This window comes from Orcinus orca, chromosome 2 (assembly GCF_937001465.1).
Source record: "Orcinus orca chromosome 2, mOrcOrc1.1, whole genome shotgun sequence".
Classification (NCBI taxonomy): Eukaryota; Metazoa; Chordata; class Mammalia; order Artiodactyla; family Delphinidae; genus Orcinus; species Orcinus orca.
In genome coordinates this window covers 56,069,844-56,095,185 of record NC_064560.1, presented here as the reverse complement: position 1 = coordinate 56,095,185, position 25,342 = coordinate 56,069,844, and the positions used below count along the sequence as shown (strand labels likewise).

General features: G+C 49.0%; 1 protein-coding gene across 5 annotated transcripts in view; it reads left to right on the top strand.

Annotated features, from left to right (window-relative positions):
* Window positions 1–25,342, top strand: part of APBA2 (amyloid beta precursor protein binding family A member 2) — a 204,146-nt gene that overhangs the window by 63,940 nt on the left and 114,864 nt on the right. Inside the window, exon 3 of one of the 5 annotated variants that reach the window (XM_049705675.1) lies at window positions 13,566–13,692. The exons of the other annotated variants lie outside the window; for them this stretch is intronic. The gene's annotated coding sequence lies outside the window, so the exon portion shown is untranslated. The remainder of the gene's footprint in view (window positions 1–13,565; window positions 13,693–25,342) is intronic. 5 annotated transcript variants of the gene reach the window in all.

Sequence of the window (25,342 nt, the reverse complement as noted above, 5' to 3'; positions counted from 1 at the left end):
CTATAGATGCCTCCTTCATCTGCTATATATATGGTTTACCAGGGGGACATTTCATAGAGAAAAGGCAGGGCAAACACGTCATTCTTTTACTTCATTTACCACTTTCAAAGATGAATGTGTTTCCTATGATCCTCCAGTACGCTTTTTAAAATTTAAACTATCATTGTGAACTCATGGGCTTGGACATATTTGATAGGTTTCAAACCCTTGCAATCATTATCCTTATTGAAGTTCAAATTGTCCTACCTTTGGCCAGTGGGAGTGTTTTCAACTTGGTCCTTGAGACCTTTGGACACACCCCTACTCAGCTTTTTTTTTTTTTTTGGCCGTGCTGTGCGGCATGCGGGATCTTATTTCCCCAACCGGGGATCGAACCTGTGCCCCTTGCAGTGGAAGTGTGGAGTCTTAACCGCTGGACTGCCAGGGAAGTCCCCCTACTCATCTTTGATAGCTTCCTTGCCTTTTGCTAATGAAGTAGTTTTATTTTTTCATCCCTCTCTCACAAGCTTGTGAGGTATGCCTTCCTTTTTCATTCTTTCAGTGGTTGTCCTAGAGGTTATGATATGCAGCCTTGACTCATAGGCTCTAGTGATTATAGAGTCATCTTTAAATCGGTACTTGAACCACTTCCTGGACAATACAGAGTCTTTACATCCAGACATCAGTATTTTTTGAAAGCTGCGCAGGAGCTCTTTGTCTCATCCAGGATTGAAAAGTCTGGATGGATGGATGAGGATGTATTGAGGACATTGACAGCTTGTAGGGGTAGAGCAAAGGCCAGACCTGAAGTCTTCAGTGAATAAGGAACAGTGTGAGTTTCTTAGTTGGTTATCAGGTTCATACTTTAAGGAACAGTTTTCTAATTCTGTTTTTGTTTGTTTGTCTGGCCTGATGTGGCTGTAGTGACATTTTCAATTTATGGATCCTTTTAGAGCTGGGAAAGAGGGATGCCCTTTTGCAGAGATGCTTATGTCAGTCAGGTGCTATAGGAATTGAAATTAACATTACTCAGCCCAGGCCTGACAGGGGGATGCCTTTAAGATTCTCAGCATGAGAGTTTGAATGTTCACAGGCCCCAACTCCTCCCCAGATGAGGGGTCTCCCCTCCGCGAGGCGCATCGTTGAGGGCCTTGGTGATGAGATGAGATGTCGTCTGGGTCTTCCATTACCATCTGACAGGTGAGGGGGTGGAGGATTGATGAGAGCCTTCCAGACATATGCTCAGAGCCGCATGGCTGGTGTCCTTGCACAGTATCTGTTGAAGATGCTGGGATGTCTGACCTGTGGCATGTCTCAGTCTTTAGATGGTTACACTCATGGTGCACTTCAGCGGGTCCTTTGGTCCTCTGTCTCCCGCACGTTGGCAGTTGTACCACTGGACCGTCAGATTCAGGTTGCAGCTCCTCTGCCGAGATTAGAGGAGGCGCACCATGTCTGTGTGTTCCTCTTTCTGCGAGTTTGAGGCACCCTGTGTGGTCCTCTGTTACGGCCGCCCTGGCAGACTAACAGCCACCAATGCTTATGTTAGTGCCTTGCTGGTCATTTCAGTCCTCGGATAGATTCCTCAGGAAGACCTCGTGAGACCAAGATCCTTAAGTCCTTGCATTTTGGTGTCAGGTTGCTCATGCCCTTCATACGTGAAAGTCAGTTTTCCCGGATAGTAAATCCTTGAATGTCTTAAATATGCTAGTACACTTTCTTCTGGAGGTAATCATTGTTGTCAGAACGTCTGATGACTGTCTCATTTTCTTATGAATGATGTGCTCTTTTGCTCTTGGAAATTCAATGGATACTCCCCCCCTCCTCTTTTTTCTTGGTGTTTGTAGTTATTTTACAGATGTGTCTTTTTTAACTTGAAGTGTAGTTGACTTACATTAACTTGACACTACATTACATTGACTTATGTTACTTATGTTAATTTCAGGTGTAGAACATAGTAATTCTATATTTTTATAGATTACACTCCATATGAAGTTATTATAAAATATTGACCATATTCCCTGTTCTGTACATTACATCCTTATAACTTATTTATTTTATACCTAGTAGTTTGTACGTCTTAAATTCCTTCACCTGTTTTTGCCCCTCTCCCCAACCCAACCCACTTCCCTCTGGTAACCTCTAGTTTGTTCTCTGTATCTGTGAGTCTGTTTCTGTTTTGTTGTATTTGTTCATCAGTTTTATTTTTAGATTCCACGTATAATCGAAAACATGCAATATTTATCTTTCCCTGCCTGACTTATTTCACTAAGTATATACTCTCCTGGTCCGTCTACATTTTTGCAAATGGCAAAATTTCATTCTTTTTTATGACTATTTGTGTGTGTATATATATATATATATTTTTTTTTTTGATGACTCGACTATTGTAAATAATGCTTCTATGAACATTGAGGTACATATGTCTTTATGAATTAGTGTTTTTATTTTCTTTGGATAAATACCGAGGAGTGGAATTGCTGGATGGTATGGTAGTTCTATTTTTTATTTTTGAGGAACCTACATACTGTTTTCCATAGTGACTTCACGAATTTACATTCCCACCAACAGTGCACGAGGGTTGCCTTTTCTCCATATCCTTGCCAACATTTGTTATTTGTGGGTTTTTTTTTTTTTTTTTTTTGCAGTACGCGGGCCTCTCACTGTTGTGGCCTCTCCTGTTGTGGAGCCCAGGCTCCGGATATGCAGGTTCAGTGGCCATGGCTCACGGGCCCACCCTCTCCGCGGCATGTGGGATCTTCCCAGACCGGGGCACGAACCCGTGTCCCCTGCATCGGCAGGCGGACTCTCAACCACTGCGCCACCAGGGAAGCCCTGTGGTCTTTTTGATGATAGCCATTCTGATGGGTGTGAGGTGATATCTCATTGTGGTTTTGATTTGCATTTCTTTGATGATTAGTAATGTTGAGCGTCTTTTCATGTGCCTGTTGGTCATCCGTATGTCTTCTTTGGAAAAATGTCTACTTAGGTCTTCTGCCCATTTTTTGATCGGGTTTTTTCACTGTTGAGTTGTATAAGCTGTTTATATATTTTGGATATTAAACCTTATTGGTCATATCATTTGCAGATATTTTTTCCCATTCATTAGGTTGTCTTTTTGTATTGTCAATGGTTTTCTTTTCTGTGCAAAACCTTTTAATTTTAATTAGGTCCCATTTGTTTATTTTTGCTTTTGTTTCCTTTGCCTTAAGAGAGAGATCCCCCCCAAAATATTGCTACGATTTAGTCAAAGAGTATTCTGCCTATGTTTTCTTCTACGAGCTTCATGGTTACCATTCTATTCTTTCATTTCTAATTTTATTTATTTGGGCCCCCTCTCTTTTTTTCTTGATGATATGGCTAAGTGTTTATCAATTTTATTTATCTTTTCAAAACACTGGCTCTTAGTTTCATTGATCTTTTCTGTTTTTTTCTATTTCTGCTCTGATCTTTATTATTTGTTTCTTTTTGCTGACTTTGGGCTTTGTTTAGTTTTCTTCTAACTCCTTTAGGTGGAAAGTTAGGGTGTTTATTTGAGATTTTTGTTGTTTCTTAAGGAAGGTATGTATTGCTATAAACGCCCCTCTTAGAACTACTTTTGCTCTGTCCAGTAGATTTTGGAAAGTTGTGTTTCTGTTTTCATTTATCTCAAGGTATTTTTAAATTTTCTCTTTGACTTCTTTGTTGACTCATTAGTTTTTTATTAGGATGTTGTTTTGTCTCCATGTGTTAGTGTTTTTCTAGTTTTCTTCCTGTAATTGATTTCTAGTTTCAAAATGTGATTGGAAAAGATGCTTGATATACTTTTAATTTTCTTATAGTTATTGAAAGTTGTTTTGTGGCCTAGCATGTGATCTATCCTGAGAAAGGTCTGTGTGCTCTTGAAAAGAATGTGTATTCTTCTATTTGGGGATGGAATGTACTGTATATATCTATTCAGTTCATCTGATCTAATGCTCATTTAAACCCACTGTTTCCTTATTGATTTTCTGTCTAGATGTTTTATCCATGGATGTAAGTGGGGTATTAAAGTCTCCTACTATTATTGTATTACTCTCAATTTCTCCCTTTATGTCTATTAATATTTGGTTTATATATTTATGTGCTCCTATATTATGTGCATATGTATTTAGGAATGTTACATCCTCTTCTCTGACTAACCCCTATATCATTATATAGTGCTCTTCTTTGTCTCTCATTATAGACTTTGTTTTAAGGTCTGTTTCATCTGATATGAGTATTGCTACCCCAGGTTTCTTTTCATTTCCATTTGTATGGAATATCTGTTTCCATCCCTTCACTTTCATTCTGTGTGTGTCTTTTGCTCTGAAGTGAGTCTCTTGTAGGCAGCATATAGATGGGTCTTTTTAATCATTCAGCCTCCCTATGTCTTTTGATTGAAGCATTTAGTCATTGACATTTAAAGTGATTATTGATACGTATGTACTTAGTGCCATTTTGTTAGTTGTTTTCTGGTTGTTTTCGTAGTTTTTCTCTGTTCTTCTTTTTTTAGTCTCTTTCCTTTTGGTTTGATGATTTTCTTTAGTTTTGTGTTTGGGTTCCTTTCTCTTTGTTCTTTGTGTCTCAGTTGGAAGTTTTTGATTTGTGGTGATCATGAGCTACATCTATATCTACTTGTACTTATATCTACTTGTTTAACCTGATAGTCATTTAAGTTCAAATACATTCTAAAAGCTGTCCATTTTTTACTACTTAACCCCCTATGTTTTATATTTTGGTGTCCTGTTTTACATCTGTCTATGTGTCCCTTAACCGTTTATCGTAATTAGGCCAGTTTAGTGGTGATGTTTAGTTTTTAGTTTTAGTTTTAGTTTTTGCTTATTGAGGCAACTCTCTCTCTCTTTCAGTTCTGAATAATAACTTTGCTGGGTAGACTAGCCTTGGTTGTAGGTTTTTTCCTCTAAGTACTTTAAACATCTCACAGCACTGGCTTCTGGCTGGTAAAGTTTCTGTTGAAAAATCAGCTGATAGCCTTAGGGGAGTTTCCTTGTATGTGACCCTTTGTTTTTCTCTGTTTTTCTTTAACTTTTGCCATTTTAATTATGGTATGTCTTGGTGTAGGTCTCTTTGGGTTCATCTATTTTAAGCCTCTCTGTGCTTCTTGGATGTGTGTTTCCTTCTTCAAGATAGGGACATTTTCATTCATAATTTCATCAAATACATTTTTTGCCCCCTTCTCTCTTCTCTTTCTAGGACCCTTATAACATTATACAAGTATATGTTTGTACACTTGATATTGTCCCAGAGGTCCCTTAAACTATCCTCATTAAAGCAATTTTTTTTCTTTTTGCCGTTCTGATTGGGTGATTTCCATTAATCTGTCTTCCAGGTCACTTAGACATTCTTCTCTGATACCTACTCTGCTGTTAATTCCTTCTAATATATTTTTCATTTCACTTATTGTATTCTTCAGCTATGGTATCTGATTGGTTCTTTTTTTATATTTTCTAGTTCTTAATTGAACTTCTCACTGTGTTCCTCTGTTCTTCTCCTGAGCTCAGTGAGCAGTTTTATGACCACTGCTTTGAATTCTTTATTAGGTAAATTACTTATCTTTGTTTCATTAGGGTTTTTCTCTGAGGTTTTATCTTATTCTTTCACCTGGAACATATTCCTCTGTCTTCTCATTTTGTTTGTCTTTATCAGTTTGTCTCTATTAAATCAGGTGAAACAGTTGTCTATCTCAGTCTTGAAGGCGTGTTATTATGGTGGACCATCCCTGTGTAGTCTGCATGTGTCCAGTGGCTTGGTGGAAGAGCTGGCACAAGTCATGTCTGTTACTGGGGTGCACTGGCGGCCATCACCCCAGAGTGGGTAGGAGTGGGTAGAGGCGGAGGGGCCAGATCCTGAGCCTGGTGTGAGCCAAGGCTTTTCACCCCGTGCAGTGGAGGTCACCCCCTTGGTGGGGGATGGGGTTGGAGCCAGAGCAGTTGGAGCCAAAGGCTGGCACCAGCTGTGTCTTCTCATGTGGCGTGGTGGTGTTTGCTGCCTTGGTGGTGAGTGGGGACGGGGTCAGAGGGGTTGGAGCCTAAGCCCTTCCTGAGCTGCTGCTTTTCTACAGTGATGGTGGTTGCGGCCTTGTTGGGGGACGTGGTCAGGCTATGAGAGGCTGGAGTTGCAGTCCAGAGTGAGCCCTGGATTTTTTCTGGTGCAATTGCCTTGGTGCCTTGGAGTGGGACCAGAGCAGGAGGGGCTGGAACCAGAACCTGCTGCAGGCTGGGGGTGGTCCTTACAGGCTGGCCAGAGCCTCAGGCAGTTTTCAGCCTGCTGCCTATGCCCTGGGACTGGGTCTCTCCATGCGCCCTTGAGCAGAGTCTCGCTTTCCTGTGGCTCTCTGGAAGGACCTATGGGTTTTTAAACCAGTCAGAGAGGCTCGTCTTCCTGATGCCAGACCCCGGGGCTGGGATGCCGAATGTGCGGTGTGACCCCTCACTCCCCAGGAAGGGTTCCCAGCCTGTGATATCCCCTCCTCTTCTTGGTTGCCCACCAGGGATATAGGTCCTGAAGAGATCACTTCTTCTCCCTCCATGCAGATTCTGTGTGTCTCTTTCTTTATATCCTTGGTTGTAGAAGATCTGTTCTGTAAATCTTCAGAGAGAGTTGCTCTATATATAGCTGTATTTTAAAAAAATATTTATTTGGCTGCATCGGGTCTTAGTTGTGGCGTGCAGGACCTTCGTTGTGGCATGCAGGGTCTTTAGTTGCGGCATGTGGGCTCTTTTAGTTGCGGCATGCATGCGGGATCTAGTTCCCTGACCAGGGATCAAACCTGGGCCCTCTGCATGGGGAGCATAGAGTCTTAACCACTGGACCACCAGGGAAGTCCCTGTAGATGTGGTTTTGATGTGTTCATGGTGGGGGGGGCAAGCTCAGATCTTCCTACTCTGCCATCTTGATCCTGCCTCTAAAATATGTCTTAATGCTGGTCATTCTGGGTCAGTATTCTCAGGTACATGGTGGGCTCTTTCAATAGGTAACTTAAAGTTTCTTAAGTTAAAGTTTTTGTTATTTGTTCTTTCCCCTTGCTTTGGTTTTCTTCTTTATGAACTCATCAATGTCCTGGATCTTCTTTGCTTACCTTCAGTAACTCACTTTCTCTAGACTTCTCTTTTACCTCTTTATTTATTTTTGGCTTTCAACACTTTCCTCTTCTTCATCAGCTTTTTTTTTTTTTTTTCGGTATGCGGGCCTCTCACTGTTGTGGCCTCTCCCGTTGTGGAGCACAGGCTCTGGACACGCAAGTTCAGTGGTCATGGCTTACGGGCCCAGCCGCTCCGTGGCATGTGGGATCTTCCTGGACCGGGGCACGAACCCGTGTCCCCTGCATCGGCAGGCGGACTGTCAACCACTGCGCCACCTGGGAAGCCCCGATCATCTATTTTTTTATGGTATTATCTGTTCTGTTTATTTGCTCTTGGGTTCCTTCTAGTTTAATCTTAATCTCTGAAATGATTGTCTTCATTTCTGATGAAAACATCTCTAATTCTTTCCTGAGTTCTATCGTCTAATTTCTGAGTATGTCTAATTTTGTGTCATGGTGTTATTTCATGCCTTTTCTTAATTTCTTTTAGTTCAATTTGGAACAAAGATTACATTTTTATCTTCTCTGTGAGCATACATTTTTTTTTTTCTTTTGTGGTACGCGGGCCTCTCACTGTTGTGGCCTCTCCCGTTGAGGAGCACAGGCTCCGGACGCACAGCCTCAGCGGCCATGGCTCATGGGCCCAACCGCTCTGCTGCATGTGGGATCTTCCCGGACTGGGGCACGAACCCATGTCCCCTGCATAGGCATGCGGACTCTCAGCCACTACGCCACCAGGGAAGCCCTGAGCATACATTTTTGACATGCTTTCATTGTCTGGAGGAATGTTATTTTGCTCCTTGCTCTCTCTCTCTCTCTCTCTCTCTTTTTTTTCTTACAATAGTCTCTTATAATGGTATTTGATGTTAGTGTTTTTCTGTTGATCTTTTTGGTGTGAAATTAGTTTTCCTGAGCTTTTGGAAGGAGACATGATTCAGGACAGCTCTTCTATATGCACAGAGCTTTCTCTTCTGTTATTTATGTGTAGTGCTACAAAAAAATATGACCTTCTGAGATTTCCTGAGCCCTGTTTCCCTTCCCTGCTTGTACTTGGCCTTCCCCTCTCCTTCATCTCTGTAATCTCTGTCCTGCTAAATTTTGATGCCACTCCCAGTGGTTTTCCTCACCATGGAAGGGAGCCCTTGTTCCAATTCAGAGAGGTCACAGCACCTTGGTCCCCACTGTAGACGATTTATCCCACTATTGCTGCAGAGAAAGTCCATCCTGGTCTCCCCACCTGGCTTTCCCGCAAACGTCAGTCGTGGCTCTTCCAGGCTCTCCTGTTGTCAGGTTTCCTGGTCACCCCGCTACTTCCCGTTTCTTTTGCAGATGTCAAGACCACACAGGTCTTGAGACTGTTAGTACTCGATTCCTACCTGCTTGTGTTTTCAGGTTTGTGGGGCAACATTGTCACCTAGTTTTGTTGTAAATGTTGTCTGTGGGTTTGGGGTTTGAATCTACAGTTGCTATGTTTGTTTTAGGTGGGCATTCAGGGAGGTTTCAAAACCCTGCTGCTGACCATGCTTCCCTCCCCACGCTCTGCCTTGAGGCTTGCTTACCGCCTGTTTTTTTTGGTACCATGCTGCCGATCACCTGACCCCTCGGAGCACATCTGTTCTTTTCTGTGGTTCTGCCAAGTTGCTAGTTCAGATCCAAACAAGCACCAGAAGGTGGATTTGGAAGGGAAGAGATGCTGTCTATGAGTTCCCGGCGGGAGTGCGTCCTGGGGGAGGCAGTATCCTCCCCAGTAGGGGAGGCAGTATCATTCCCCTACTTCTATCACAGAGGGGTGTGGTTTGGGCAAAAAAGGGAGAAAGGGAAGCAGCATGTGACAGTATGAAGCGCTGCTCTGATCCAAGTGGCTGCTCTCGACACCACAGCAAAGAAGAGGCCGTATTGGATCTGGGGGCACAGGCGCTGGGGACCCATCCACCCTGGTTCTAGCTGACGCCACTGGCTAAAGGAGTGGGTGGCCGTGTGGACACCCTGTCACCAGGCAGTGCTGTGGGGGCTTCCTTCCCACCTGCATGCTCACTCACTCTCCCGGTCTGCCTGATGGGTAGATTTCCCATGCGACCAGAAGGAAAAGACTAAACATGGCTGAAGATTGAAAGGACCAAAAGCTTACAAAATTCCAAGTGAGGGCAGGATGAGGAGCTCAGGTCTGAATCATCCCGTAGTTCCTGGAATGTTCCCACTTGGGTGTCTCAGGCAGAGTTGGGGAGAGCACAGCGCTTCCTCCCCTGGCCCATCTGGGGTGTGGTGACTGCCCAGGAAATGCCAGCATCTCTCAAGCGGGGTGAGATCAGAGGAAGCTCCTAGCGGCTTGCCTGGCTTTGTCAATCCTGAGTCTCAGAAACACAGCAGCGCTCTTCACTGCTTGTTCAAGCTGAATTGTTTTTTCAGAGCAGGCAGCTTCACTTCCCGTTTCTTCCTATGTTTCCCTTTATGTGGCAGAATAATATTAAACCCTCCCCATTATTCTGTAAAACCCAAATAATACAACACACGCTACACAGCCTGGCGTAAAACAACTACAAACGCATGTGCCGATGGTTTTGAAAGCGATACACAGATACGTGTATTTTCCGATCTCCGTTATGGCGACGGCTACTACATCTTGGGAACACGCTTTACTTTTTCTGTGTCCTAAAGTCCAGGACTACATCTTGTCACGTTTAGAGGAGCCTGCAAAACCATCCTAATGCCTTATGGTTCTAAGTCATCAGGAAGGCTGCTTTCAGAAAACTTCATACGATATGGGGGGCAGGGGGGTGGCGCCCCGCCCTCAGTGGGGAAATGCTGAGAACAGGTCTGAGATATAGTAACTCAAGTATTGGCTATTGAGGGAGTTAAAAAGAGGGGCTTGGAAAGCGTGTGGGATCAGAGGTTCTGCTTCTGGGAGAGCAGAATGTTCCCTGGAGGCCTGGTGTGAAAGGGAGGAGGGGTTAGCTGGAGGAAGGATCTCAGTGAAAGGACAGAGCATCACGGGGTAAGAATGAGAAAGACCAGAGAAGGGGGGAGGGGTGGAGGAGGAACATCTCTATCACTTAGCGAAGAAGTTAGACTTCAGAGCAGAATGGGAAGAGGGCAGGGCTGGGCTAGGACCCTGAGCAAAGCCACACAAATCCCACCCTATGTACTGCACCCCCTGCCCCAATCTCCTGCTGTTGCTGGTCCAGGCAAACCAGAGAGTCTAACTGAAATAAGTATAAATTCAAGCCAACCTAGACTCCATACAAGGTAAGGAAAATAGAAGTGAGTCACAAAATGTGCAGGCCTGTGAAAACAGTCAAGAAATAAAGGGCCACGAGTAACCTATCATTAACAAGCCATTGCAACTGTGAAAAAAGCACCATGAGTGCCTCCAAACTGGACCGCTTGATGCAAGTGGACACGGGCTAGGAGGGATGCAGTTAGCCCACCTGGCCAGGGCGTGGTCCTCCCAGCCATTCAGTTTGTCCACCAAAGTGCTGTGCTTCCCGCCCCTGAGGGGCTTACAGGAGTCAGCTTTGAAGGACCACCAGCCATTCCTTCTCAGGGCAGCCTGGCTTCTCTGGGGGTGGGGCGGAAGCTGTGAGGACTCTGACCTTGAGCTGGAACCCCGTTTCTCTCTCTCAAGTCCCCTGGGACCCCCCACCCCGGGTGTCGTCAGGCGTGTGTCCTTCGTAGGCTGCCACTTGGCAGTCTCAGGCACGACCCCCCTCGCTACCCTGGGTCAGTTCTTGGAGCAGGTCCTGTGTCGTTGGTCTGTCCATCTGTCCGTCAGATACGAGTGGACGGGCATGAGCTCTGCTGGGGTGGCCCGCCCATCCCGCCCCCAGCTGGGCCTCTGAGGGCGCTGGGCCACCCAAGGGCTCTGCCGGGCTGCGGTGTGATGCAGCCTCGGCATCTGGGGTCCCGGCTGGCGCAAGGTACCCTGCAGGCAGGAGGGGGCGGGGCAGACCTCACCCTCGCTCCTGGGGGTCTTGGGGGTCCCGGGGGTGGTAAGATATTTGCTCTTCACTCGGGAGACCACCTCTGCTCCCCAAGTAAGACAGAAAGCGAGGGGCCTTTTCCCATTAGAAACAGGGTGAACGTCTTTCCGAGGCCTCGCCTGGGAGAAGCTAGGACACGGTGTGGGGGGCACCCTGTCCTTGTGCCACTCACGGCAGGGTTTGGAGGAATCACACATGGCGCTGCAGGGCCCTGGGAGGAGGGGCACTGTGCTGGGTGACCCAGGAGGACCTGGCGTGCAGGCGGGGGAGGGGTGGGCTTGGGTGGCGGGGTGGGCAGGGATGCGGCCAGAGGTGGGCCGGGACCCACCTGCCAGTTTGGACACTTGGACGGGCCAGCGGGGCACGGGGGGCAGACGGGGTGGGGGCAGGTCTGAGACAGAGTGTAGGCGGGATGCTCTGCGACGGGGGACACAGCTCCCCAAGGCCCGGGTGACTCTTGTTGGTTTCCGGAGTGTTCAGCATTGCTGCTGGTGGGCTTCTCCTCTTGGGCAGTTGTGAAGCAGAAAACCCGTCCGGAGCCAGCCTCCCCCTACCCAGCACTACGTGTGTCCCAAGTGTGGACTCCTCTCGGTGTGGGTGCTGCCCTGCTGAGGCCTGTGGGGGGCTGGGGGCAGCTGGACGCCCCACTTCCCTGACGTCCCCCAGGTCCCGGGGGGGAGTCTGGAATTGCTGGTATCACCAGGGCTGTGCGAGTAGGTAGTGCCCTGCGAGGTACAGTCTCTCGGGGGAGGGAGGGGGGAGGGGGGCTTAGCACATGGTGAAGTGAACCCGGGGCCTCTGACCCTGCAGGTTTGGCCCCGACTGTGACTTCGAGCTGGTCACCTACCTCTGGGTCCTCAGATCCTCGGGTGTAAGACAGGTGGACAGCGGAGTTCAGAACTGATTTGCTGAGCCTTCCTTGGGTCTTCGTATCCGTCATAGAAAGAAAGGAAAGGAAGGGAGGGAGGGAGGGAGGGGGGAAGAGGGGGCGGGCAGGGGATGGAGGGAGAGGGCAAGCCAACACAACTGTAGCCTGCATAGCAGTGCCTATGTATGAGGCTAATGAAGAGAACATTTCATTGTAAAGCAACTACTATTTTAAAAACATCAAATTAAAAAAAAAAAAGAATACATTTCTGTCTGAAAGCCGCCTTGAGGTTTTCCGTAAACACCGAAACGTGAGCCGGGGTCAGAGCTATCTTTCAGAGAGAGGGAGGTGGTGCAGACATGTTTGATGTAAATTGTGCCCTGTAGCCCTCACGTTGGGTAGCATCTCCACGGACCATTTAGGCTTGCCCTGTTGCTTTTGGAGAAGTAAAAAAAAAAAAAAAATCTGATTGAGTTAAATCTAATTCCTGCTAGATTATGATTGTTGTAAGGCTTGAATGGTGGGCCTGCCTCCATACTGTAAAGAATTCGGGATTTTGTGTAAAAACCACAATGAGCACAGCCTAGGATTTTGACACAAGGCAGGATTTAGTGCAACATAATAGAGCTTTCATTCTGTTGCTCTCCGGGCTGACAAAGTCATGGTATCTCCTTGGGCCTCAGTTTCCTCATTTATTAAGACACCTGAGGTAACAGAAAACCCGTGCCATGTTGACATAAACGTTTCTTGTGTAATTGAAAAGTCCAGATGGATGGTTTCAGGCAAGGCTTGATCTAGTAGCTTGACCTCTTTTTCCTGGGTTCAATTTCCTTCTCTCAGTCTTCTCTTCTATTAGATCAGCTTCATCCTAAGGCTGGTTTAGTAAGAATATTCTGACTGTGTATATTTCTGCTTTGGCAGTAGAGGGTTTGTATTTGGTCCCAAAGTACTTGTGTCTTATTTAAAGTCTAGTCATTGGAAAAGAAACTGATAAGGATGGACCCAAACAAAGTTAAACAAAACAGCAGATTGTCATGATAAAGCAAGACTGGAAAGAGGCCTTTGACAACCATGACCACCTGAAGGACACACTGATGATGTCCTGAGAGCAGCTGCCTCCCTGGGCCTAGTGGGAGCATCGCACGCCTGCCTGCGGGGCTGGCATCCAGCCTGCTCTGGCATCCGGAAGTGTAATTAGAGACCTCAGTAATTGGCCAGCTTTGGTGATGATGCCAGGTTGGAATAACCTCTGTGGAAAAATGAAAGCTCTCATGAAATACATCTTTAAAACCAAAGGCAGCCTGGCACTTGGGTTAAGGTCCTGGCACGTACAAAGTCACAGGTGTATCAGGGAGGGGAGTACCTTGGGGAAACAGGAAGTCATCGCAGGCCGGCTGTGGGATTCACTGGAGAGCAGACCCTGCAGCAACAACAATGTCCCCCTCTTTTGGGGGGCTTGGATTACCCCAAGAAGCCTGAGGTTTGGCAGGTGTAAACACTTCAGCTTACAATTCCAGCCCCGCTACCCTCTCCCTGTGTGTTTCACAGGCATGTGTGGGGAGGGATACGCAGGGTGACCCTTGCCTGAGTCCAGCCCTACTTTGAGAGTGAAATTCATTTCCTTGTCCTCCTTTTCCAGATGAGAGGCTGTGTATTGGTGGTGTGTGTGGTGAGTCACTGGCCTGGATGACGCTGCTAGGATCCTGTTCTTAACATACAGTTTGGGGGCCTGACGTGGCGATTTAGTTTCTTGTCAGCTTTTGCCAGTACGTTATCTTCTAGCATCTCTGTTAGCATACTTTAAAAAACCCAAACCTGGCTTTCACTTTTCTCCTGGAGGCTGGTGTGGGATGTGGAAGCCCCCAACTTGTGTGGTGTAGTAAACAGGTGGCCTCCAGGAGGGGTGTCACCTCCCTGACCCATCCCCCCGCAGCCTGTGAGGGGGTGACAATGAAAAATCCGATAACAATCATGCTAGGACGAAAGAAAAGAGAATTTTATTCAAGCCAAATTGAGGATTATAAACCGGGAAACAGATTCTCAGAAGCTCTGAGAACTCCAGTGATCAGGAGTTAGAGACACAGTTTTATATACATTTTTGAGACAAAGAAATTATGTATCATATTGACAGGTTAGCACTGTGCACATGATTCAACAGAGTTGTTTTATTTTTCAATTATGCAGGTACAGACAAGCCTTTGGTCAATGTGACCCCTTGTACCCTTGTATGAGATGAAAAAGAAGTATATTAATCGTACAATTACAATATTACAATGCTGGCATCTAAAGGAAGAGGCCAACTTTTCTCAAAGGTTGATTTCATCCTCCTGCTTTGAGGAGGTCTGCTTACTCTTTCATGTACGGATAGATGCACGTTGCACATTGGGAAAGGCCTGCCACAAAGGGGGCGTGTCGTGTTTTTTAAAATTTTCTTTCTGTCTTAGTTTGATTGTCCTGCCCTAGAATATTTACGATTTTCCTCATCAGGAACCACCACACACCACATCGCTCCCAGGATGGGCTGGAGAGGCCCGGGGACAGCTCTGCACAGCTCAGCCCCTTTATCCACCAGGTAGAGGTGCCCCTGCATGACCCTCAAGGTAGAATCCTGTCTTCTCCTGGAACACTCATGATTCGGGAGAGAGTGGGCCTGGGGAATGTGTAGGAAGGGGTTTCAGAGTAGTTTAATGGGGTCCACTTAATGGGGTATAAGTGGTGCTGGGTGGCCCCTGACTTGCCCCAGGAACCTGCCTCCCTTTGGACTTACAATCTTCCTCTTGAACATGCAGCATCCTCGAAGGGCAGGAAGCTCCCGGCGGACTAGGGCTGGCTGCTGTGGGTACAAAGGGGACAAGCCAGGGGATTCTGGAATCCGGGAGTAAGGACCCTTCCTGTGAGCCAGGTGCTGTCGATGAGGCCCTGGGTGTGGAGTCCCCCTCTGAGGGGCTCCCAGAGGCTGACGAACAAGCACTTCTTGGGGCGATGAGTGCTGGGGAGAGGCAGCTGCAGGGCAGCAGGCTCTGGTGGCTTTATAACAAGAGCCATGTGTGTCTCCCTTAGTACCCGTGGACACCTCACTGAAGCCACAGGGCCATCCTGTTACCGACCAGGGTTCTTGGCTTCCTTACTCAATAGAAATTGATAAGAGACCAGACGAGAAATTCAGGCAAGGCTTTATTGGGGCTCCTGCTGCAGCAGCGGGGAGCGGGAACAAACAACAGGTTCCCTTGCTTGTTCCTTATATGGGGTGAGGGTAGGGGTGTGTCCAGGGGTCAGGCCAGAGGGGCAGCTTAGGTGTTCTGTCCGCTCCTTAGATGGTGTTGTGTGCAGGGGGCATGCGCAGTACCTGGCTTTTGCTCCCAACACCCTAGTTTTGCTCCAGCCCTTCAAGAGTGGCAGTTGGGATTTTTGGTCTCTTTGTATCTTTTTGTCCAGAATTTGCCCCAACTGCGCATGCACGTAGTTATTTTCAGTCCCATATAGTTTCTTTGTATTTTGTTTGCTTGCGGAGAGGTGTGTCCAGGTGCAAGCACTGCAGCAGAGGGTCCCAAGTCCCAGCCTGTCTCAATCCCATGACATCAGTTTACAGGAGGATGTTATTATCCCCATTTCACATCTGAGGAAACAGAGCTGCTGAGTCCTGAGCTAGCATCCACCCTCAGCCCCCCGACTTGGCGCCTCTGCCTTGATTTCCTCCAAAGGAAGGTCCACCATTGTTCTGAAAGCTGTGGAGGGACCGGGGGACCCCCATAATCCCGGGGGTCTCCTCTGTTTCTGAAGCAGAGCCCGAGGTTCAGGGTGTTGGAGGAATGGTTGTGGTCACAGCTCATGGGCAGAGAGGTGGGAGCTGAAGTCCAGTCTTGGTCTCACTGCCTTCCGCCGTCTCTGGGTCTGGGCGAGCTGCTGGGGGTGCCGTCCAGCTCCATGCTGCCTGCTGCCCCGGCTCTCCAGGACCTGTCTCGGGCTGAGCTCGAGGTGGCCACTGCAGGCAAGTTTGGGGACATCATGCCCTTTGGGCTCTTGTCTGAGCCGGGTCCTGACTGGCTGGGAGATGAGGCGACAGACAGTCAGGCATCCTGGTCCCCAGCAGCTGAGCATGGCTGTCTGGGCCCCGCCCTTCAAGGTGAGGGCGGAGCATCACTGGGGGCGGGACTTCTTCCTCACCTGCACCACCCTTGGTGCTGTCAGAGGGCCCTGATAACACACAGGGTCCCCTCCACCATTTGCATTTCTCATCACGTCTTTTTCCTCCTCTTGTCCTCGGGGTGCCAGCCGGAAAGCGTGAATAATGAGAACAAACACAAATGATCCAAATTCTCAGTGGTCATTTTCCCGACAAGTCGGGGTCAAAAAGACACTAAAGGAGTGGCTTAACCTCCTCTGTCACCTCGTCTGAGTGCTTTTTTACAAAAGGAAAGCAAGCTCGGAATATCTGAGGCATTACTGTTGCTTCAGCTGTCTCTTTATGGCAAGAAAAGTGGTTGTTTCACTTAAAATGGATTTGGACGTAGTTCTTGGAATGAGTAAATTGAGGAAAAGAGCCCGTGTGAGATTTTGGACTTAAGCCCTTAAGTATGAGGATTTAAAGTAAGTGGTCTTGCGTCGTTCTGTGGTGGTCCTTCCGGACTGGCAGAATGGGTCTGCTGGGTGTGACTGGTGTGGCTGCTTTAACTGGACCAGTTGACTCTGACCAGCCCAACTGCTTCTCAGGAGTGAGGTGTCCTTCTGCTCTCTGGGACCTGCAGGAGAGGGAGGGACGTGTTGATGACCAGATCCCGGCTTCGGGGCAGCCCTGCCACGAGGCTAGGGAGAACAGGTAAGGGGGTGGGCCACCCTGAGTGCTGCCAGCCCTCCTCACCCACACAAGACCCACCCGGGGATCTGCTGCCTGCCTCTTGGGCTCAGGCACATACTCTCTTAGCCTGAAAAAGTCTCCCTATTTTTTTTTTTTTTTTCTTTTGGCCACACGGAGTGGCATGCAGGATCTTAGTTCCCCAACCAGGGATCGAACCCGTGCCCTCTGCAGTGGAAGTGCAGAGTCTTAACCACTGGACGGCCAGGGAAGTCCCAAAGTCTCCCTATTTTAATATGTTAATAGAGCACATCCTTCGGCCCCCTCCTGCCCTACCCAGTCACAACTTCCCATGACTCTCCACCTCTTCGTTGGGGCTTTTTTAAGTTCTTTATGTCCCCAGGAGGGAGGTCATTCCTCAGTTACCCAAAAAGATGAAGTGCGTGCCTATCGCGGGTTCCTGCCTTTTACGATCCACCATTTGCGCTTATTAATCAGTGTGAGTTAATTCAAGTCTTTTGCATTAAATTTTTGTCATAAGATATTCAGCATACAAAAAGGTAAAAAGAATCATGTGATGAACACCTGTGTACCCACCACCTGCTTAAGGTGGAGAGTATTACTGTGTTGGTTATCTATTTCTGTGAAACCATTTATGCCAAAGTGTAAGTGGTGTAAAACAATAAACATTTATTATCTTCTACATAGAGTCTGTGGGTCAGGGATCTGGGAGCAGCTCAGACCCCAGGGTCAGCTCCCTGGGCTCAGGGTCAAGATGTGGGGCTGGGGCTGCAGTCATCGGGGGCTTGGAGGATCCACATGGCTGTTGGCAGGAGGCCTCAGTTCTCAGCCGTGTGGACCTCTTCATGGTACTGCTTGGGTGTCCTCACGGCATGGTGGCCAGCTTTCCTCAGAGTGAGTGATCTAAGAATAGCATATGCCTTTCGTGGTCTGTTCACTAGAGGCAAGTTACTAAGTCCAGCCCACACTTAGGGAAAGGAGAGGTAGGCTCCACCTTTTGAGGGGAATGTCCAAGAGTCTGTGGACATGTTTGAAACCATCACAATGACTAACACAGCTAGAGTCCCTCCCTGCTGGCACCCCCTTGTCTCCCACACAGAGGTACCTGTTGTGAGAGTTCGATGTTCACACTCACTACGTTTGTCAGCATACCTGCTGCGCCTGTGATTTTTGCATGTCTTGAAGCATGATGTAAATGATATCTAATTGTGTGTTTTTTCTGTAGCTTGCCTTTTTTGCTTCACCTTATGTTTGTGAGATTCATCCATAGGCAAATGTGTAGCTGTCATTCAGACCTTTTCGCTGCTGTGGGGTTCATTGTAGGAATGTGATGTAATCTGTCTGTTTAGGGGCTCCCCAGTTTCTTGCTGTTAAGGCAAGGCTGTTAGGAATATGCAGTGCGTCTCTGTGTGACCATGAGCCAGATTTGTCTAGAATATTTAGCAAGGATGGGAATTGTTGCAGGAGAGAGTACACGAGTCTTCAAATTTTCTCAAAGCAGCTAAATTTGTTTTCCAAAGTGGGTCTCCTGATGAGCACTCCTGCCAGCTGCGTGTGTGAGTCCCCCTTGTCCTATGCAGTGACACCACTTGGTATTGTCAGATTTTTTTTTAAAGATACATATATTTTTAATGCTTTTCTTTTAAAAAATTTTATTTCTGTTATTTTTGGCTGCATTGGATCTTCGTTGCTGTGCGTGGCCTTTCTCTAGTTGTGGAGGGCGGGGGCTACTCTTCGTTGCCATGCGCGGGTTTCTCATTGCGGTGGCTACTCTTGTTGCGGAGCAGGGGCTCTAGAGCGCAGGCTCAGTAGTTGTGGCGCACGGGCTTAGTTGCTCCGCGGCATGTGGGATCTTCCTGGACCAGGGCTCAAACTCATGTCCCCTGCATTGGCAGGCGGATTCTTAACCACTGAGCCACCAGGGAAGCCCTTGTCAGATGTTTTTAATGTTTGGTGGGGGAAGCGTGTCTATAAGGGGTCTTAGTTTGCATTTCTCTGTCTGCCAGTGAGGTTGAACATCTTTTCATATATATATATATTTATTTTATGTATTTATTATTCTGTGAATTACTAGTTCATGCCTTTTGCTCAATTTTTGATTTTCTTATTGATTTCTTAATGATCCTTCATTTGGTTTACATATTATAAATATCTTTCCCCATTTCTTCCTACCAGCATAATGTGGGAGCTAAGAGCATGGACTCGGGGGCAAGTGCCAGGATTAAATCCCAGCCCTAGCACTTCCTGTGTGGCCTCAATACCTTATATGAGCCTGTTTCCCCATCTGTAAAATGGGGATGATGACCACCCTCACTACCTTGCAGTAGTGCTGGGAGGATTAAAAGTTCTCACCTGTGAAGCATGAGTGCCTGTCATGGCGAGCACAGGATGGACTGAATAACCTTTACTGCACCAGGCCCTGAGTGGCCCCCCAGACTGCGTGCCTGCCCTGTCATTTTGCCCAGAGCGCTGCGTCTTCTTTTGATACGATTGGCAGGCAGTGCTTCTCTCTGGCTCCCAGTCTCCTGGATGACCCTCCCTTCAGCATCCCTGAGCTGCCTGAATAGAAAACGAAATCCCAGCCTCTCTCCAGGAGATGGCAGGGGGATTGGAAGGCATCCGGCGCCTTGCAGCAAAAATAGAAGCCTCACTTGCTTAGGAAGGAATAATAATGAGGAGAGCCAGACAGACCCAGGCTGGGAGGGTTCATCTCGACCCCCGCTTCCCTCCTGGCGTCTTTGCAGACCTGGTGGATCGCTTTCAGCCTTGGCACTGAGTTCTGGTTTTTTATACCTTAGTGTCGCACTGTCCTTTCCTTCCACAAAGCCAGGGAAGGAGTCCAGAACACAAGACTGGTTTAATATCAAGAACCACTGGAGAAACGTGTCAGGATTGCACTGTAAACACCCCTGCCACAAAGAGCAGGGGGAACCGTGCTTCTGTCCTCAGGTCACCATCTGCTGCTCAAGGTCAAGTTTATGGAGGATTAAGGCCCAGTTGAGTCAGGACACCTTTCATTGATTCAGCCCCAATGTTAATTAGCTCAACACTGTGTAAGGAGCTCCCAGGTTTATTTAGTAGAACCCCAGAGGATTTTACATAAAAGCAAACATGGAGGGACTTCCCTGGTGGTCCAGTGGTTAAGAACACACCTTCCAATGCAGGGGACGCTGGTTCAATCCCTGGTTGGGGAACTAGGATCCCACATGCCATGGGGCAACTAAGCCCGTGCACCACAACTACTGATCCCTGGTGCCTCAAATAGAGAGAAGCCCAGGCACCACAATGAAAGATCCCTCAACTAAGACCCGATGCAGCCCCCAAAAATAAATAAAAATAAAAACAAACATGGAAAAAGTAAATTAGAGATATTGAACATTATAGCTAGTTTGGGTTATAGCAAATTTCTGGGCTTTGAAACAGATGGAGGTACCCCACATCTCTGTTGCCAGCTCTGCCTTCAGGGTGGCCTCACAGGTCCCATGAGGGGAGCAAAGACCCCCTTGAAAGAGGAGTTCCTACTCAGTAAACTAATCACACAGAAAGTCTCCCTGTTGGAATCTGGAGCAGGAAGTGAGGAATCTGGGGGCAGAAGGTTAGCATCCCCAGTGGCCCGTCGCCTCCAGACTTGGAAAGCTAAACTTCCAAGAATGGAGGGTTTTGGCCATTTTAATGGTAGCGGTTTGTATGTTATCCTTAATTCAGTATTTTAAGAGCGTGTTTAGAATCCACCTTCTCAAACAAAACAATTGCTTTTTGAGACCTTTGAAGTTGGATTTGAAAGCCAGTCTGTGCCCAAAACATTTGCACAAATGAGAATCTGAAGGTTTGAACTTTTGATTCTAAAGACACAACTTCTTGCCCAGAAGGAGCGAAGTAATACAGGCAGGTGTTTATAAGTGGAGTTATTAGCATTTGAAGGCTTTCCTTGCTAGGGGACTCCGTTATTTAGAATTTAAGATTTTTACTTATAAACAGCCCATTGGTGCCCATCAATGGAGCATCTCAACTTTACCATCACTGTCTCCCAACACCGAGCCCCTTTCTTACCATGATCTGGGCTGCGTCGTCCACGTCCATCGGGCTCTGAGGACCTGGAGCCCCTCCCTGAGTTCAGCCCCTGTTTCCCCATGGTCACTGGTCTGTGGCCGGTTCTTGGGGCCCCAGTTCTTTCCGCGCCCTGTTATGACCCTGCTATACCCATCTGACATTGTCCCTGTGTGTCCCCTCAGGAAGCAGCAGACCCCCTGCCCCACAATAAACCACATATATCCCAACCTGGGGGAGCATCCGCGCCACCTCCGCAATTCCACCCTGTGGTTCCAGCCACACCTGAGGGGACACTGGGCCACCTCACTGCATCGCCTGGGGCAGCTTGGCTGAGCTGCAGAGCCAGGTCCCACAAGCCACCTCGAGTAGCGGCTTACCTGCCAGATGCTCCTTTGCCAACTGACTGTCCCCTCTGCGAGGCAGCCTGTGCAGGCGAGTCCCGTGTCCACCCGGGCTGGGCTGAGAAGACCGTGCAAGCATGAACCCTCGTTCCAAGCTTTCCCTTGCGATAGTCCCACAGATACCTGGCTCTCAGTGCTGGCTGCAGCCACCAGGCTAGGACCAGCAGGAGCCACATCTGAGCTGGCTGTGATGTGCTGATGATGTCTGCCTTTGATGCACCCTGACCATGGCCGTGGTGCTCTGCACACACCCCTCCCAGCCCCCGCTGAGGGCTTCTGCTCAGTGGGGCCCCATCTTCCATCAGGAAGTGCTTCATGGAACCTGGGATATTGCTGCTCATCAGATCATACCTGTTCTACACCACAGCTTCCCAGATATCCCCACACCTGTGTGCCCAGGGGCCAGCCCCTTACAAAGGCCAGCATTGCCCATTTAACTCAAGGAAATTCAGCCGTAGCTCTCGGGTCAGCTGGAGGAAGAAATCTGATTTTGGACAGTGGGGTGGTGGTTCTGCTGTGTGTGCCCCCGGCCGCTCTTTAAGACCGAGAGGCCAGTGCACCATCTGCAGGCAGACTTTCCGCCTCTGCTGTGGACAAGTGACCTCTGTCCCCTGCTCCTTGAACCCAGGTGCCCCTCAGGACAGCTCCCAGGACTGGGAGTCCGTGAAGCTGTGGATGTTGCCTTAACTTTGTGAGAAAATGCTTATGAAGATTGGTTCTGAGCCCTCTCCCACCAGCACTGCCCCTTCCTGGGCTCCCTGGGCAACATCTCCTGCTCTGGGTGAGGGGCCCTGTGATCTGGCTTGTCTGGGGCCATTGCCATTTTCCTGGTCCCCTTTCCCAAACCCCCTGGGCCACCGTGGAGCCTCAAGGATGTTTCTGAATCTGGGACTTCCCACTGATTCCCCTGCCATAACATCAAAGGCGCTGAGTACCTTCATCAGCAAAGCTGTAAACCACCAACTCTAAGGAATATTTGGAATCTCTGTTTATCTCCCGAGTGTCTGGAAACGTGGCACTTCAAAGGCTCTATTTGATCATAGATCCAATTTATTGCCAGAACTGTGCATGTGGGGCTTCCCTGGTGGCGCAGTGGTTGAGGGTCCGCCTGCCGATGCAGGGGACACGGGTTCGTGCCCCGGTCCGGGAAGATCCCACATGCCACGGAGCGGCTGGGCCCGTGAGCCATGGCTGCTGAGCCTGCGCGTCCGGAGCCTGTGCTCCGCAGCGGGAGAGGCCACAACAGTGAGAGGCCCGCGTACCGCCAAAAAAAAAAAAGAAATGTGCATGTGGAATAACGGGAACCCTCCAGTGGCAGTGGAGGTGGCATCCTGTGAGAAAATGAATTTCTCCCGGAACCGAACGCCAGCTGCCTCAGCAACAGTATTCGCAGGAGAACCGAACGTAGTGGTGTTTGAAGTCAGGCAGCTGAAAGGCTCTTCGTGGAAGTGTTCTCTGTGCCTGGATTCAGCTGTTGGGTCAGCGCCCAGGGCCAGGGCCTGCCTTTCGTTCTGCACTCGTTCTGAGGGCTGGGGGCCCTGGACCCTGGAGAATCCAGTTGTCAGCATGTGGGGCAGACGGAGTCTCCTGGGCTCCTGGGACTTCCTGTTTCCTGTCTCACCAGGGAAGTTGGGCTGCAGGGTAGCCTAAAAACCAACCAACCTACCTGTGAGTGGACCAGCAACTTAGACAGTGGCTTGTTCTAATCTTGTGGGGAGAGGCCTGTGTGCTTAATTTCCAGCCTGGAGGTTGATGAGGGATTATTCAAGGAGTGGCTGTGAGTTACCAGAAGATCAGGCTCTTGGATTTCTGTCTAGTCACAAGTGGCCGAGAGGGACAGAGGAGGTGACCTGGCCATGGCTGCCCCCAGAGGGGGTAGGAAGAGACCCAGGACGTGTGTTTGGTACAAAGAGGAGTGACCGGGCCACACATGGCTGAGAAGAGCCTGAATGTTCCAAACCGTATTTGAATCTCCAGGTTCATCCTGGCCTCTTGACGGCGTGGGCCTCCCGGCTGTGCCTGGCCAGGTGGCGGGTGGACTCAGAGCCAACCAGGGAGGCGACAGCGGACCCCCAAGGACTTCCTGGATCTCCCCACTCACGACTTCGTTGGACTTGTCTTTGAGATGAACCATCTATCTGGAGATGCAGGTCATCAAAAAACACAGCCCTGCTGTAGACAGTGCAAGCCAGGGGTCCCCAGAGCGGGGGAGAGGGCACCGCTGAGGGGAAAGAAAATTCATATTTTTCTTTAGAGAAAATGAAAAGTGGCACTGGGTCCAAGTGGTAGGTGACCTTGCTGTTGAGTTAAAATGCTGCTGGGAAAATGAGAGAAGACAGACATGAAAAGAATGCTAATGAATAGCGGTGGACGGGAGCCCGGAGCCCTGACTCCCCGCCATCCACAACGGGTGCTCGCGTGTAGCCTATTAATAGACACTTAAAAACCGATTCTAAATTGAGCTAAGATGTGGGCCTGTTTTCTGCTGGTGGAAGAGCCTTACGTAAGGCGCCGGGTGCCGCTGGTTGTCCTTCCAGAGTGCTTTGATGGTTGCACACCTTGGTTGGGAACCCGCGGGGAGCAGGCGGGATGTTCAGGCTCCAGGTGGACGACACTGTCCTTTTGAGCGGCTCGAAGACAGTGGGGTGGCAGGGAAGCCTGCAGACCAGCTCCGGGGTCCCCCGGGTGCTTCTGGGCCTGGAGGGGTGGGAGGTGCTGGACTTCTGGGTGGATGGGCCCCTCCACGGCCCCCGGTGTTGGGGGTGGTGGTGGCTGGAGGGCCAGGAGGGAGGGAGGGACAAGTGCGGAGGACTCCAGCCTGTGCTGGAGGCTTCCAGGCCCCTCCCTGCTGTCCTTCTTGGTCACTACTGGTCAGAGCTGGGGTGGGGGATGCCCAGGCAGGACAGTGAGCTTTCTGAGCAACCTGCTTGAGGTCACAGAGCGAATCTGGGACAGAGTGAGGAATTGAGCCCGCCCTCCCAACGCCCCGCTGCCCAGGGAAGGGTTCTTGCCACTGGGTGTGACATTTAGTATGAGCGCCAGCCTCCTGGAGGCGCTGTGGTGGTGGGGTTTGGTGGAAGAAGGGGCAGGCTGTAGATTCTGGTGACCCCAGGCAGTGTTCTAGAGGTGGGGTTTCACCTTCCCCTCCTCCTTTAAGGTGGTTCCCACTGTCCACATTTTACACATGATGGAGCCGAGGCGGACGCCATGAAGGGATTTGACAGGCAGCAGAAGCACGTACCCGTGGAAAGAAATTGAACAGCGACGCAAACATCCAGCTCCCCCTAAGTAGAGCCAAGCAGGTTACGGTGCTGTGGCTTGATCAGAATGGAAGCGCCTGCAGCCTTCTAAGGGTTAGAGCATCATTTTCCCCTTATCTATGGACCTGAGGCGTCTGCACCGGGCCAGTTTTGGGTGGCTCCCAAATTTCCTCATTAAACCCCACTGCTAGGAATGTCTGTCCAGGGAAATGAGAGCGGCTGTCGGGCTCCCTTAGAAAAGTGACAACACTGAGTCCAGAGTGGACCTTTGTGATGAAGTTGAAGCCGTTGGCTGCCAGTGCCGCTAGCAAGACCCTGTTGTCTTCCCCGAAGAATGACGCCATCCCCTATGACTTCAGACCCCAGGGCCAGATTGAAGGTGGACTTCCCAACCCGACCAGCACAGCTGTTCATGAAATGCTCCCAGTTCTTCCATTCCCAGCAGATGGGATGACGGTGGGGTTGGGGGTGGGGGAAGCGGCCATTGCCATGGTTTTGCAAGGAACCAAGAAATTCCTTTATCACTTATCCTGTCTTCAGCCATATTGGAGGGAGGAAAGGAATTTGGATGTGATATTTCAGAATCGGAAACCCCGTCCTCTTGCAGTACCCTGGGCTCCCCGTCCCTGCAGAGGGACGGGCTGGGGCTTCTCCTGCCCCTCCATGAATTCCTGATCCAACCCATGGCTCTTGCCATCCTGATGCCCTTGACTCTGGCTTTCTTCTCCAGCCCGAGTTTGCAAAGCATCCTCTGTTCAAGGGGACTGTGAAACCTAATGTCCTCTTTTCTGTTCTCTTTATAAAACTGCACCCCCCAGGAGGAAGGGTGGGCTGGGAACCTGGGCAGAGGAAACGAGAGGTGGTCTGCCTCCTCTCTGTCTCCTTTAATCCC